Here is a 14,916-nt window from a genome sequence, read left to right as displayed (position 1 = left end):
AAAGCCTCACGAGTCACTCCAAGAAAACTTGATGTCACTCAATCCGCTCGTGTTTGCACTCTAGGACTTTTAATGGCTTTTACTTGTCCTCTTCTGATCTCACACACGCTCCAGCCTTTTTCCTCTCGATTCTCTTGTCTCAAGTTCTAATGAACTTTTACTCAAGACTATATCAAGTAATTTCACTTGTTTGGCGTCGGCTGCAAATGGTTAGTAGGAATGGAAAGCAAATATAATTGAAAAGGTGGCTTAGAAATTAGAAAGAAGAGAATGAAAAGGGTTACTTACACAAGTCACTTCACAACCTTCTATCACCACAATCAATTTTAAAGGCTTACTTGAAAATGCTTGGTGATGAGAATTGTTGATGAGTGCTTCCAACTTTTCTTTCTTTTCTTTGCTTTTTCTTCTTTTTGAGTGCTTTGACTTTTGAGTCCTTCAATTTTCTTTGCTGATTTTTTTTTTCTTTTTTCTTTGACTTTGCACTTCACTTTTGCACTTCTTTTTGTATTTTTTCTTTTTGTTGTTGTTGCACATTGCTTCTTCCACCAAAGCTCTGATTACCGCTTGATGTAAGGTACTTGTACCTTTTCAAATGATTGTGGATCTAGGAAGAAAGCAAAACAACCTGCAAAGTGAATGGCTCAAAATAGAATGGTTAAGGGTGGTAGGGGTGAAATGGTAGGCTATTTAAATAATGAGTAATGGAAGCGGAAGATAGTTGATAAGGCTATGGTTATGGAGATGAAATAAAGGGATGGTTGTGAGGATAGTATCTTGAAGAAATCTCAAAGAAGAACCAATGCTATAGAGAGCAGAGACCCAATCTTTATATTGCTTCTTCAAGGGGTGGTAATAAGTACTTTGACCCACTAGTTATATGAACTAGGAACCAGAAGTATCAAGATGAAAGGAAGGGGTTGACGCCACAAGTATAAAATACTTGATAAGCCGATAAAAAGTCACCAGGACTTAAGAAGAGAATAATCTCACTTTAATTGAATAAAAAGGTGTGCTTACAAATGAAATATTCTTTCCTATTTATAGGAAATGGAGGGATTTGGCCGAATGGTTACAAGAGGTTTCGGCCAGCCCTTGTGCCTCTATAAAATGACATAATTTAATTAAAAATAGAGAGGATGGTTCGGTTTAAATGGAGGAAAATATCCTTTGGCCGAATAGTGCTTGTACCCCTTCAAGTTGGCGCCAAATTGGAGAGTAAGGAGTGCTTGGCCGAATGGTAAGAGGACTCTTCATCTTGGCGCCTAAATGAAGTCACACGCCAATCACATGGTGGTCTGGTCATAAGGCGTGCACATGGCCTCTCTAGGATGCTTGTGGTGTAACCTTGCGCATGGAATGATGGCTGATCATGGGTTCCATCTTAAGCGTGCATGTGTCTCCTTCCAAGCTAGCTTGAGTGTTGAGCTAGCTAGCAAGAATGGGGCTGTTTATGAATGATCTTCCTAGCCGCATAACAGCATGTTCAGCTACATTCAGCTACCTTTGTCATCACTTTTAGCAACTCAGCTTCAAATAGTCCAACTAGCTAAGTTTAGCTAGCCTGAAACTTATCCAGCTGAACCGAGCTTCCCTTAGCATTCCATGAGCTGCCTTGTACTTTGTGAGCTGTTTGTGAGCTATGCATGACGTCCAAATCATTCACCAAGCTACCTCAACGTGCATCACACTCCATTGTACCTATATGTGCAAGGAAACAAGGTAAGTTCATGATATTGAGCTAAAACAAGCTAAATACCTTGCTGCCATGTTTGTTTATGGTAATGTGAGCTAAGTATGATGGTCATGAGCTAAGTACATCATCTCCTAATATATGTAAGATAATGTATAAAGCCTAAGAGTTAACATGAATGCAAATAAACTAATGAAATGCATTATAAGTATGCTGCCTTGATGTATATATAATAATCATGCATAATATGATAATAAAACTATTCTAACATTCTTAACATATTAAAATAACAATGTGTAATATGAATTCATACTAAGTTACTCTTTAGGTATTAAAACATTATATAACATAACATTAGAGAGTGTTAAGTTATCAAATGAATCAAAAGCTTCAAGACACTTAGTTAAGAGCACTTCCCTGAATTGTTTGGCCCTTGACCTAGTAATGGGACCGTGTGGCATGACCTCCGGATCTGGTGTAGACGTGACTATATCATCAACCTAGCCTCACTTGGATAGATGGTGAAGTTAAGGTTGTACCTTTGATTGTTTCGATCTAGGAAAGCAACAAGGATCCTGCACAAATAAGAAAGCTCAAAAAAATAGTTAAATGGAAGTAATGAAATGGAAAGATAAATATGGTAGCGGAATATATATATAAGTTGGTGATATGTTTAAAGGAAATGATGAAGTATGGTAATGGAAGTAGAATGAAGGTGATGGAGATGAATATAAAAAGTAGTATCTCAAAGAAGACTCAAAGAAGAACCAATGTTAAAGAACAAAGACCCAGACTTTATATTGCTTCTTTAAGGGATGGTAAACAAGGACTTTGACCCACTATCTATAAAGAGATAGGAACCAGAAGTATCAGGGTGACATAGATAGGGGTGACGCCACAAGCATAAGCTTGATAAGTCGATAAAGTTCACTTAAGAACTAAAGAAAGAAACTCTCATAAATATTTGATTAAACAAAGTGAATTGGTTTCTTTTACAAATGAATGGAAAGCTATTTATAGGCCTAAGAGTACATGGTGTGAATACAAAACATTTAATGAGTGAACCTTCATGGATGAGTGTTCATACTTTAAGTAGATACAAAGAATGGCTTAGGTGAATGAATTTTGATGAATGGATGCTCATATTTTAATGGAATACATCCTTTGGCCGAATTCATCCCACCTTGTGTGAACTTGTTGATTTGTCTTCCATGGATGAATGTTCATGAATGTATCTTGGCTGAAATTCTTCCCCCTTGTGTGAACATGACTATTTGGCTTCTTGCATGAATGGATGAATTTAAAAGCCTTTGAATGAATCCTTGCACCTCCTCACAAATGTTCTGATTCATTTTAATATTTATTTCTCGTCCAGGCATGTCTTCATTAATTCCTCCCATGCATAAGTCCTTTGAAGAAGATGAATGGTTGCAAATCCCGTATTAATTTCCAGCCTGCACTGTCTTCAGTAATCTGAACCTATCTCAAGCTCCCGATATCGGATTGATGTGATTCAAAATGAGTTGGAAAGATATGAGATAGGGGATTAAATGTTAAGAAGATTTAATCTCCCAAAGATGCTTGGAACATGTTCAAAAATGTAGATCAATCTGACTGACGTGAACTGTCCAACCAACTCTTCAATTGCCTTTAGTCTTCTTAGCATCCAATGAACCTAGACAAAGTATGTAAACAAATAATTAGATAGGAAATTGAGCTATGATAATTATGAATGCATGCTTCCACCTATGTTAATAATGCAAATGAGCTAACTATGAATGCATATGCATTGAATGAGTTATATAAAGATGTGAATTAATAAGTATTGCATTAATATCATATATTATAAATATAAATGACAGCATATAATATTCAAGAAAAAATTAAGAATAAGATAAACATATTCACGTGACATGTAATGCATAAATGAGTAAATAAATAATAAAATAAGGCAAGACTCCCTTAGAATCATCTTGGAAGAACTTCAAAGTTGTGAGCATGTTTTGTTTGAACTTGGTGGTCGGTAGGATCACATCATCCCCCCTTCTTTAAGGCGATTTGTCCCCAAATCGATGCTTGGTAGATAAGGGAACAACTTTGATGTTCGTTTGAATGGAAATTCTTTCATTCTCATCTTGCATTGTTTTCTTTGCTCAAAATGCTTCACATGTTCAAGTCTTTGCTTTTGAATCAACAATCTGAAAAATAGAACAAAGTTAGAAGTAGATAATTTAGAATCAAAGGAAAGGAAAGGATTAAATTCATGAATGAATGAGTTTGGACTCTTAATGTTCTCCATGGTTAGGTTCATTGAATCTTCCATTTTATAAGGTTCATTCTATCTTGAATATGAGGTGAATGTACTTTGAAGGTTAATGAACATGTTCTTTATAATTTCAAGTGACACATCTTTTGGAATTTCAAAAGAAATGATGCTTGAATCATCTTGAATGTCCCTTGGAATAACCTGCAAATTCAAAGAATGAATAGAAGAAAAAAATTGATTAGTATAAAGTAAAACTTCCTTCTCCTCACATTCGTTCCTTTCATGGTCATGTTTTTCAACACACTCATCTTCACTCTCATTTTCAACTCCAAATGTCTTGGTTTTATCACAATGTTCTTCTTTGATTTGTGTATGTTCAACTCCATCATATCTTTTAACCACAACCTTACTTGCAATCTTTTCATTTTCTCTTCTACACGCACTTCCCCCTTTGCTCCCAAATTTAATCTTTTCAACTTTCTCATTTTTGACTCCAACATTTCTCACATCAATTTTCTCATTTTCATTTTGATCTCCCTCCACTGTTATTTGTTTCTCACGTGAAACGTCTCTTTCAACTTTCTTCATGGCTTTAGTTTTATTCCATTCCTCTATACGTGATTTGACGATAACATGGCATTCATGGACTTGATTTGGGCACATTAGACCAACGTAATCTTTCTCCCTTGGTGTTTGAATGAATATTTGTTGGAGAACCCATCACACAATGCTCGTTTATCAAACTGCCAAGGACGTCCGAGGAGTAGATGGCTTGAATTCGTAAAAACAACATCACACAAGGCTTCATCTTCAAATTTCCCAATTGAAAATGACACAAGTACTTGCTCTATGACTTCTAACTCTTCATCTTCATTTAATCCTTGCAAAACATATGGACTGGGATGTTTGAATGTTACAAGACCCAACTTCTCAACCATGTATATGCTTGCAAGATTTGCACAACTACCACCATCAATGGCTACAAGGCATACTTTATCATTCACATGAAAACGAGTATGAAATGGATTCCTCCTTTGCTGTCCGTATTCCATTCGAAAGATGGGAGAATTGTTAGTGAAAAATTAATAGTTGAATAAGATAAAAGGACCTTACCAATAATCACTCACAAATCCTCACGATCACTCCAAAAAAATTGATGATGCTCCACTCAATGCTCGTGTTTGCACTCGAGAATATAAATTGGCTTTTTCAATTCCCCTTCTGATCTCACACACTCGATTAGCCTTTTTCCACTCGTTCCTCTCTTGTAAAGTTCTTAAAACAACTTACTCGAGACCTTTCATGTGATATGGGCGTCGGCTGAAAAATTATTTAGTGTAGAGGAAAAAAATAGAAAGGTAGAAAGATTAAATAATGAAGGGTGGTCTTATAAAAGGAAGAAAAAGAAAGAAAGGTTCACTTACTATGCAAAGATACTCACAACCTTCCTATAAGAAATAATCAAAGGTCTTGAAGACTTCTTTAGCATCGGTTAAATGATGATGTTGCTTGTCACCTTTGGCACCTCTTTGCATTTTGCTTTCTTTGTTTCCTTTCTTTAGTTTTTCTTCACTTGGAATCCCTTGTTGATGTTGGGATTAACTTGCTGATTTTTTTTTGCACTTCTCTTTTTGATTTTCTTTTTATTGAATGGTAGGATGTTGCTTTTGCTTGTTCTTGTTCCAATCCACCTTAGCTCTGATTACCATATGATACAGTTCAACCTAGCCTCACTTGGATGGATGGTGAAGTTAAGGTTGTACCTTTGATTGTTTCGATCTAGGAAAGCAACAAGGATCCTGCACAAATAAGAAAGCTCAAAAAAATAGTTAAATGGAAGTAATGAAATGGAAAGATAAATATGGTAGCGGAATATATATATAAGTTGGTGATATGTTTAAAGGAAATGATGAAGTATGGTAATGGAAGTAGAATGAAGGTGATGGAGATGAATATAAAAAGTAGTATCTCAAAGAAGACTCAAAGAAGAACCAATGTTAAAGAACAAAGACCCAGACTTTATATTGCTTCTTTAAGAGATGGTAAACAAGGACTTTGACCCACTATCTATAAAGAGATAGGAACCAGAAGTATCAGGGTAACATAGATAGGGGTGACGCAACAAGCATAAGCTTGATAAGTCGATAAAGTTCACTTAAGAACTAAAGAAAAAAACTCTCATAAATATTTGATTAAACAAAGTGAATTGGTTTCTTTTACAAATGAATGGAAAGCTATTTATAGGCCTAAGAGTGCATGGTGTGAATACAAAACATTTAATGAGTGAACCTTCATGGATGAGTGTTCATACTTTAAGTAGATACAAAGCATGGCTTAGGTGAATGAATTTTGATGAATGGATGTTCATATTTTAATGGAATACATCCTTTGGCCGAATTCATCCCACCTTGTGTGAACTTGTTGATTTGTCTTCCATGGATGAATGTTCATGAATGTATCTTGGCTGAAATTCTTCCCCCTTGTGTGAACATGACTATTTGGCTTCTTGCATGAATGGATGAATTTAAAAGCCTTTGAATGAATCCTTGCACCTCCTCACAAATGTTCTGATTCATTTTAATATTCATTTCTCGTCCAGGCATGTCTTCATTAATTCCTCCCATGCATAAGTCCTTTGAAGAAGATGAATGGTTGCAAATCCCGTATTAATTTCCAGCCTGCACTGTATTCAGTAATCTGAACCTATCTCAAGCTCCCGATATCGGATTGATGTGATTCAAAATGAGTTGGAAATCTATGAGATAGGGGATTAAATGTTAAGAAGATTTAATCTCCCAAAGATGCTTGGAACATGTTCAAAAATGTAGATCAATCTGACTGACGTGAACTGTCCAACCAACTCTTCAATTGCCTTTAGTCTTCTTAGCATCCAATGAACCTAGACAAAGTATGTAAACAAATAATTAGATAGGAAATTGAGATATGATAATTATGAATGCATGTTTCCACCTATGTTAATAATGCAAATGAGCTAACTATGAATGCATATGCATTGAATGAGTTATATAAAGATGTGAATTAATAAGTATTGCATTAATATCATATATTATAAATATAAATGACAGCATATAATATTCAAGAAAAAATTAAGAATAAGATAAACATATTCACGTGACATGTAATGCATAAATGAGTAAATAAATAATAAAATAAGGCAAGACTCCCTTAGAATCATCTTGGAAGAACTTCAAAGTTGTGAGCATGTTTTGTTTGAACTTGGTGGTCGGTAGGATCACATCATCCCCCCTTCTTTAAGGCGATTTGTCCCCAAATCGATGCTTGGTAGATAAGGGAACAACTTTGATGTTCGTTTGAATGGAAATTCTTTCATTCTCATCTTGCATTGTTTTATTTGCTCAAAATGCTTCACATGTTCAAGTCTTTGCTTTTGAATCAACAATCTGAAAAATAGAACAAAGTTAGAAGTAGATAATTTAGAATCAAAGGAAAGGATTAAATTCATGAATGAATGAGTTTGGACTCTTAATGTTCTCCATGGTTAGGTTCATTGAATCTTCCATTTTATAAGGTTCATTCTATCTTGAATATGAGGTGAATGTACTTTGAAGGTTAATGAACATGTTCTTTATAATTTCAAGTGACACATCTTTTGGAATTTCAAAAGAAATGATGCTTGAATCATCTTGAATGTCCCTTGGAATAACCTGCAAATTCAAAGAATGAATAGAAGAAAAAAATTGATTAGTATAAAGCAAAACTTCCTTCTCCTCACATTCGTTCCTTTCATGGTCATGTTTTTCAACACACTCATCTTCACTCTCATTTTCAACTCCAAATGTCTTGGTTTTATCACAATGTTCTTCTTTGATTTGTGTATGTTCAACTACATCATATCTTTTAACCACAACCTTACTTGCAATCTTTTCATTTTCTCTTCTACACGCACTTCCCCCTTTGCTCCCAAATTTAATCTTTTCAACTTTCTCATTTTTGACTCCAACATTTCTCACATCAATTTTCTCATTTTCATTTTGATCTCCCTCCACTGTTATTTGTTTCTCACGTGAAACGTCTCTTTCAACTTTCTTTTTGGCTTTAGTTTTATTCCATTCCTCTATACGTGATTTGACGATAACATGGCATTCATGGACTTGATTTGGGCACATTGGACCAACATAATCTTTCTCCCTTGGTTTTTGAATGAATATTTGTTGGAGAACCCATCACACAATGCTCGTTTATCAAACTGCCAAGGACGTTCGAGGAGTAGATGGCTTGAATTCATAGAAACAACATCACACAAGGCTTCATCTTCATATCTCCCAATTGAAAATGACACAAGTACTTGCTCTATGACTTCTAACTCTTCATCTTCATTTAATCCTTGCAAAACATATGGACTGGGATGTTTGAATGTTATAAGCCCCAACTTCTCAACCATGTATGTGCTTGCAAGATTTGCACAACTACCACCATCAATGGCTACAAGGCATACTTTATCATTCACATGAAAACGAGTATGAAATGGATTCCTCCTTTGCTGTCCGTATTCCATTCGAAAGATGGGAGAATTGTTAGTGAAAAATTAATAGTTGAATAAGATAAAAGGACCTTACCAATAATCACTCACAAATCCTCACGATCACTCCAAAAAAATTGATGATGCTCCACTCAATACTCGTGTTTGCACTCGGGAATATAAATTGGCTTTTTCAATTCCCCTTCTGATCTCACACACTCGATTAGCCTTTTTCCACTCGTTCCTCTCTTGTAAAGTTCTTAAAACAACTTACTCGAGACCTTTCAAGTGATATGGGCGTCGGCTGAAAAATTCGTTAGTGTAGAGGAAAAAAATAGAAAGGTAGAAAGATTAAATAATGAAGGGTGGTCTTATAAAAGGAAGAAAAAGAAAGAAAGGTTCACTTACTATGCAAAGATACTCACAACCTTCCTATAAGAAATAATCAAAGGTCTTGAAGACTTCTTTAGCATCGGTTGAAATGATGATGTTGCTTGTCACCTTTGGCACCTCTTTGCATTTTGCTTTCTTTGTTTCCTTTCTTTAGTTTTTCTTCACTTGGAATCCCTTGTTGATGTTGGGATTAACTTGCTGATTTTTTTTTGCACTTCTCTTTTTGATTTTCTTTTTATTGAATGGTAGGATGTTGCTTTTGCTTGTTCTTGTTCCAATCCACCTTAGCTCTGATTACCATATGATACAGTTCAACCTAGCCTCACTTGGATGGATGGTGAAGTTAAGGTTGTACCTTTGATTGTTTCGATCTAGGAAAGCAACAAGGATTCTGCACAAATACGAAAGCTCAAAAAAATAGTTAAATGGAAGTAATGAAATGGAAAGATAAATATGGTAGCGGAATATATATATATAAGTTGGTGATATGTTTAAAGGAAATGATGAAGTATGGTGATGTGATCCAATTTAGCATCATGATTATCATGGCTATTCCACCCTTACAAGGGAAGAAACTTTCTAACTTTACATACATATATGTTTATTTCATAATTATTTTTCATACATATAATATCTATGGTTATTATAATAACTTAATCATTAATATATGAGATATAAGTTATTATATACTATAGTCCACATTATTATATAATACATTGTATAAGTTCATTTACTTAGTTTATTTCTTTATATTATGCGTGTAGGCACATTCGGCCAAGACTTGGGAGCTGCATTAGAGCTAAATGGAGTATGAAACAGCAAGGAAACTCACATAGGGATGCTTAAGAGATCATAAGGATTCATTGATGAAAAGTTGTTTTTGAGGCCGTGAGCTCATAGCTGGATTGAGCTGAAGATTTGAGCTACAAGATGAACTCATTTCAGCTGGGGAGTTGCACCATCATCATCACCACTTAGGACACTTCAAATATGTCCTACGTCAAAATTTGTGAAATCGTACCTTTTCACGAATAGTTGCCACCTCAAGAGGTACCTTTTCACAAGGAGCTGCCCAAACGTTCATCATGTTACAAGTCATCTAAGGCCAGCTCACCACCAGCTCATTCACACCCGAAGTAGCTCAAACATGAAGGGTTACCTTTCTCAAACATTGTGACCTTTCATGAATGATGTTGCCCATGAAGATGCCTTTTCAACAAGGAACACATCTGTGAAGAGATCACGCCTATTAGATGCTTAAATCATCAAGAAACATGAGCTAGAGGCTCCATGCCTATTCGGCCACATCACATGCCATACACATGAGAGCCTTTGGCGCCAAGCATGAAGAGACACACCACCATTCGGCCAAAGGGAGAAAATGGCGCCAAGATGACCAACATACATATTCGGCCAAGGGAGATGTCTTCCCATCCTTAGCCGAATCATTAAGGCCTTTCATGAAGAGTTAGCCGAACCATCACAAGCCTAAAGGACTTATTCATTCATCTCAAGCATTATGTATTTTTCCTAGAGACATGTATCTAGTCGAAACAACTTGTAATCATTCGGCCAACCCTCTCATTTCCTATAAATAGAGTGGTTTGCCATCATTTGTACTCATCTCATCTCTTATATAAACATACTCTTGTGAGTTAATTTCTCTTCAAAGTTCTTTGTGAACTTTATCGATTAAGCAAGTATAATTTATATACTTGTGGCGTCATTCTTTCCAACTTGATTCCTAAATTCCTAGATTATTATCTAGTGGGTTGAAGACACTATCACCACCCCTCAAACTAGTTTGTGAAGACCGGGATTGTGCTCGTTAGCATTGTTTCCTCTTTGGCGAGTTTGAGATACAACATCACCACCATCTTCATTTCATCATCAACATCATCAACATCCTTCATCAAGACCATCATCAATCCCATAATTCCGCAGCCATCTCTATTCTTATTCTTTCATTCCATTACTTATATTATTATTCATTTCTTAAACCCATTATTAATCGTATTTCTTTCTTATTATTTTGCAGCCCAAGCTTATAAATTCGAGGACATCAGTACTTGTCAATCCTAGATCGGGACACAATAAGGCTATCTACTCTTCTCACCAAAGTGTGTAGATTCGCCTTACATCAAGCGGTAATCAGAGCATAGTTGGATTGACAACAAAAGTGTCATTTGGCGTGCAAAGCAAAAAGAAGTTCAAAAGAAAAAAAGACTCCTTCAACAAAATTGGAGTGCAAAAAAAAAAAAAAAAAAAAAAAAAAGACAAAAAGAGAAAAGAAAAGAAAAAGAATTCAAAAAGAAAGCAAAGCCAAGGAAAGTGCTCTACCATTGCAAAGTACATCAAAGAGGCCTATCTACACTAAGAGAAGATAACCTTATTGTTTCTTGAGAAAGGTTGCAGTAGTGTTGTTTCTTGAATTGTAAGTCACCTCTTCCTTTTCTATCCTTTCATTTTCCTTGTCTTCAACCATTTTTATCTTTTAATACCTTTGAATCCTTTCTTCTACTTTTCCATTTCTACTCTTTTCTACCCTAACCTATTTTGCAGCCGACGCACACAAGGAAGGAATTAACTTGTTATAATCTTGAGTAAGTTCTTCAAAGGACTTAGCAAGAGAAATTTGAGTGGAAAAAGGCTATTGAGAGAGTGAGATCAGAAGGGGAATTTTTAAAAGCCAAATATATTCCCGAGAGTAAATACGAGTGTTGAGTGGAGTGATCTTATCTTTTCTTTGGAGTGAACTTGTGAGACTTTGTGAGTGTGCTGGTAAGGTTTTTTGTTTTATTTACTAACCATGTCTCAAAGTCCTAAAGGAAATGCAGGTCAACCCAACTTGCAAATGCAAGCACTGATTGGAGAAATGATAAGGATGTTTCGAACAGAATTTGATGCTCTCCATGAGAAACTAGACCAAAGACGAGATCAACCACAAACCAGAAACAATGATACTCCTCGGAGGCAACAACCTCTTCCAGAAGATGATGTCCCAAATCCTTATGATGAAGAAGAACCAGCATTGATACAAGGACCTAGGCGTGCCAATGTTGATGATAATATGAGCAACATCAAAATCAAAATTCCTCAATTCCAAGGAAAGACTGATCCAGAAGCCTATCTAGAATGGGAAAGCAAGGTGGAACATGTGTTTAGTTGCCATAACTATTCCGAACTCAAGAAAGTAAGATTGGCAGCTATGGAATTTGTTGATTATGCTTTGATATGGTGGGATCAACTTACTATTACTCGGAGGAGGAATGGAGAGAGACCAATTTCAACATGGCTCGAAATGAAAGGTATCATGCGTAAACGTTTCATTCCTACTCATTATCATCGGGATATGTTTCAGAAATTGCAGAACCTAAAGCAAGGCCAAAGGAGTGTAGAGGATTACTATAAGGAAATGGAAGTGGCAATGATCCGAGTCAATATTGAGGAGGATCGCGAAGCAACCATGGCTAGATTTCTTGCTGGACTCAATCCTGAGATTGCCAACACACTAGAATTATATCATTACATCGAACTTGATGAAATGGTGCAAATGGCTATGAAAATAGAAAGGCAACTACGGAGAAGGCCTATCTCTCGTACTTCAGTGCCTACATCTTCAAGATGGAGTCCAAACAATAGTTTGAGGAAGTCTACCCCTATTCCTACCAAAGAGAAGGCTGAATCATCAAATGCTTCCAAAATTAATAAAGAGAATCGAGGAAAAGAGATCCCTGATCGATCAAGAGACATACGTTGCTTTAAGTGTCTTGGGAGGGGACATATATCCACACAATGTCCCAACCGAAACACCATGTTATTACTTGGAAATGGTGAGATTGAATCTGACCATGAAGAAGAAGAAGCTGCACCGACACCAACAGAAGTTGAGGAAGAAACCGAAATTGGTGCTCCGGTAGAAGGTGAAGCCCTAGTGGTCAAGAGAAGTCTAAGTGCTCAAATAGTAGAAGACGATGCGCAAAGGGAAAACATCTTTCATACCCGCTGCCATGTGAATGAAAAGGTGTGTTTCATGATCATAGACGGTGGAAGTTATACTAATGTTGCCAGTACCATCATGGTGGAAAAATTGGGATTGCAAACTTTGAAACATCCAAATCCCTACAAATTACAATGGTTAAATGAACGAGGAGAACTTAATGTCAACAAACAGGTGATGGTTCCTTTCTCCATTGGCAAGTACAAGGACGAGGTTATGTGCGATGTTGTTCCTATGCATGCTAGTCATTTACTCCTTGGAAGACCATGGCAATATGATAAGAGGACCATTCATGATTGTTTTACTAATCAGTATTCATTCAACCATGGAGGGAAGAAGATCATCCTAACACCTTTGACGCCTAAACAAGTCCAAGTTGATCAAATCAAGATGAAACAAAGTGTTGAGGCCATGAGGAAAGGAAAATCGAAGTTAAACCAGGAAGAAAACATTCCAAAAACAAGTGCTTATACCTCTAAGTGCTTGTCACAAAGATGCCTATTAACAAGATGCAAAGTTGATGCTGATTTTTCTAACCTTAACCAAACAAAAGTTTCCTTTGATTTGCAGGATGAACCAAGCAACACAATCCATCAATTTGGTAAACTAAACGATGTGATCTTTCAAGAACCAAAAGGTGCGACTATTAAAGAGCAAAGAATGGTAACTTTTCATCCAAAGGACGTGACCCATCAAGAATCAAAAGACATGCCTATTGAAAACCAAAGGGAAATGATTTTTCATCCAAAGGGCGTGACTTATGAGGACATCACCATTCCAAGAGTCATCACCTTTCATGAATTAATGCAACCATCTATGGAAAGGGGCATGAATTTTGGAATACAAAAGGACATCAACATTCAAAGCCAAATGTCTTCAATAGACATGAACTTTGAACCTACATCTTTCAGGAAGTATTTCTTAACTTTAATTTTGTTTGATCACATTCATACTAATGAAAGTTTTATTTCTTTCCAGATCAAGAACTTACAAGGCATTCTTTCAAAAGATATGAATCTTTTTATAAAGGTACTTATCAAATGGAATGACTCAAGGAAAGGAAGATCTTTCGATTTGAGGACAAATCGATTAAAAGAAGGGGAGGATGATGTGATCCAATTTAGCATCATGATTATCATGGCTATTCCACCCTTACAAGGGAAGAAACTTTCTAACTTTACATACATATATGTTTATTTCATAATTATTTTTCATACATATAATATATGGTTATTATAATAATCATTAATATATGAGATATAAGTTATTATATACTATAGTCCACATTATTATATAATACATTGTATAAGTTCATTTACTTAGTTTATTCTTTATATTATGCGTGTAGGCACATTCGGCCAAGACTTGGGAGCTGCATTAGAGCTAAATGGAGTATGAAACAGCAAGGAAACTCACATAGGGATGCTTAAGAGATCATAAGGATTTATTGATGAAAAGTTGTTTTTGAGGCCGTGAGCTCATAGCTGGATTGAGCTGAAGATTTGAGCTACAAGATGAACTCATTTCAGCTGGGGAGTTGCACCATCATCATCACCACTTAGGACACTTCAAATATGTCCTACGTCAAAATTTGTGAAATCGTACCTTTTCACGAATAGTTGCCACCTCAAGAGGTACCTTTTCACAAGGAGCTGCCCAAACGTTCATCATGTTACAAGTCATCTAAGGCCAGCTCACCACCAGCTCATTCACACCCGAAGTAGCTCAAACATGAAGGGTTACCTTTCTCAAACATTGTGACCTTTCATGAATGATGTTGCCCATGAAGATGCCTTTTCAACAAGGAACACATCTGTGAAGAGATCACGCCTATTGGATGCTTAAATCATCAAGAAACATGAGCTAGAGGCTCCATGCCTATTCGGCCACATCACATGCCATACACATGAGAGCCTTTGGCGCCAAGCATGAAGAGACACACCACCATTCGGCCAAAGGAGAAAATGGCGCCAAGATGAACCAACATACATATTCGGCCAAGGGAGATGTCTTCCCATCCTTAGCCGAATCATTAAGGCCTTTCATGAAGAGTTAGCCGAACC

Source organism: Hibiscus syriacus, unplaced genomic scaffold (genome assembly GCF_006381635.1).
Source record: "Hibiscus syriacus cultivar Baekdansim isolate YM2019G1 unplaced genomic scaffold, ASM638163v2 tig00110684_pilon, whole genome shotgun sequence".
Classification (NCBI taxonomy): Eukaryota; Viridiplantae; Streptophyta; class Magnoliopsida; order Malvales; family Malvaceae; genus Hibiscus; species Hibiscus syriacus.
Note: the sequence above shows the minus strand (reverse complement) of the source record.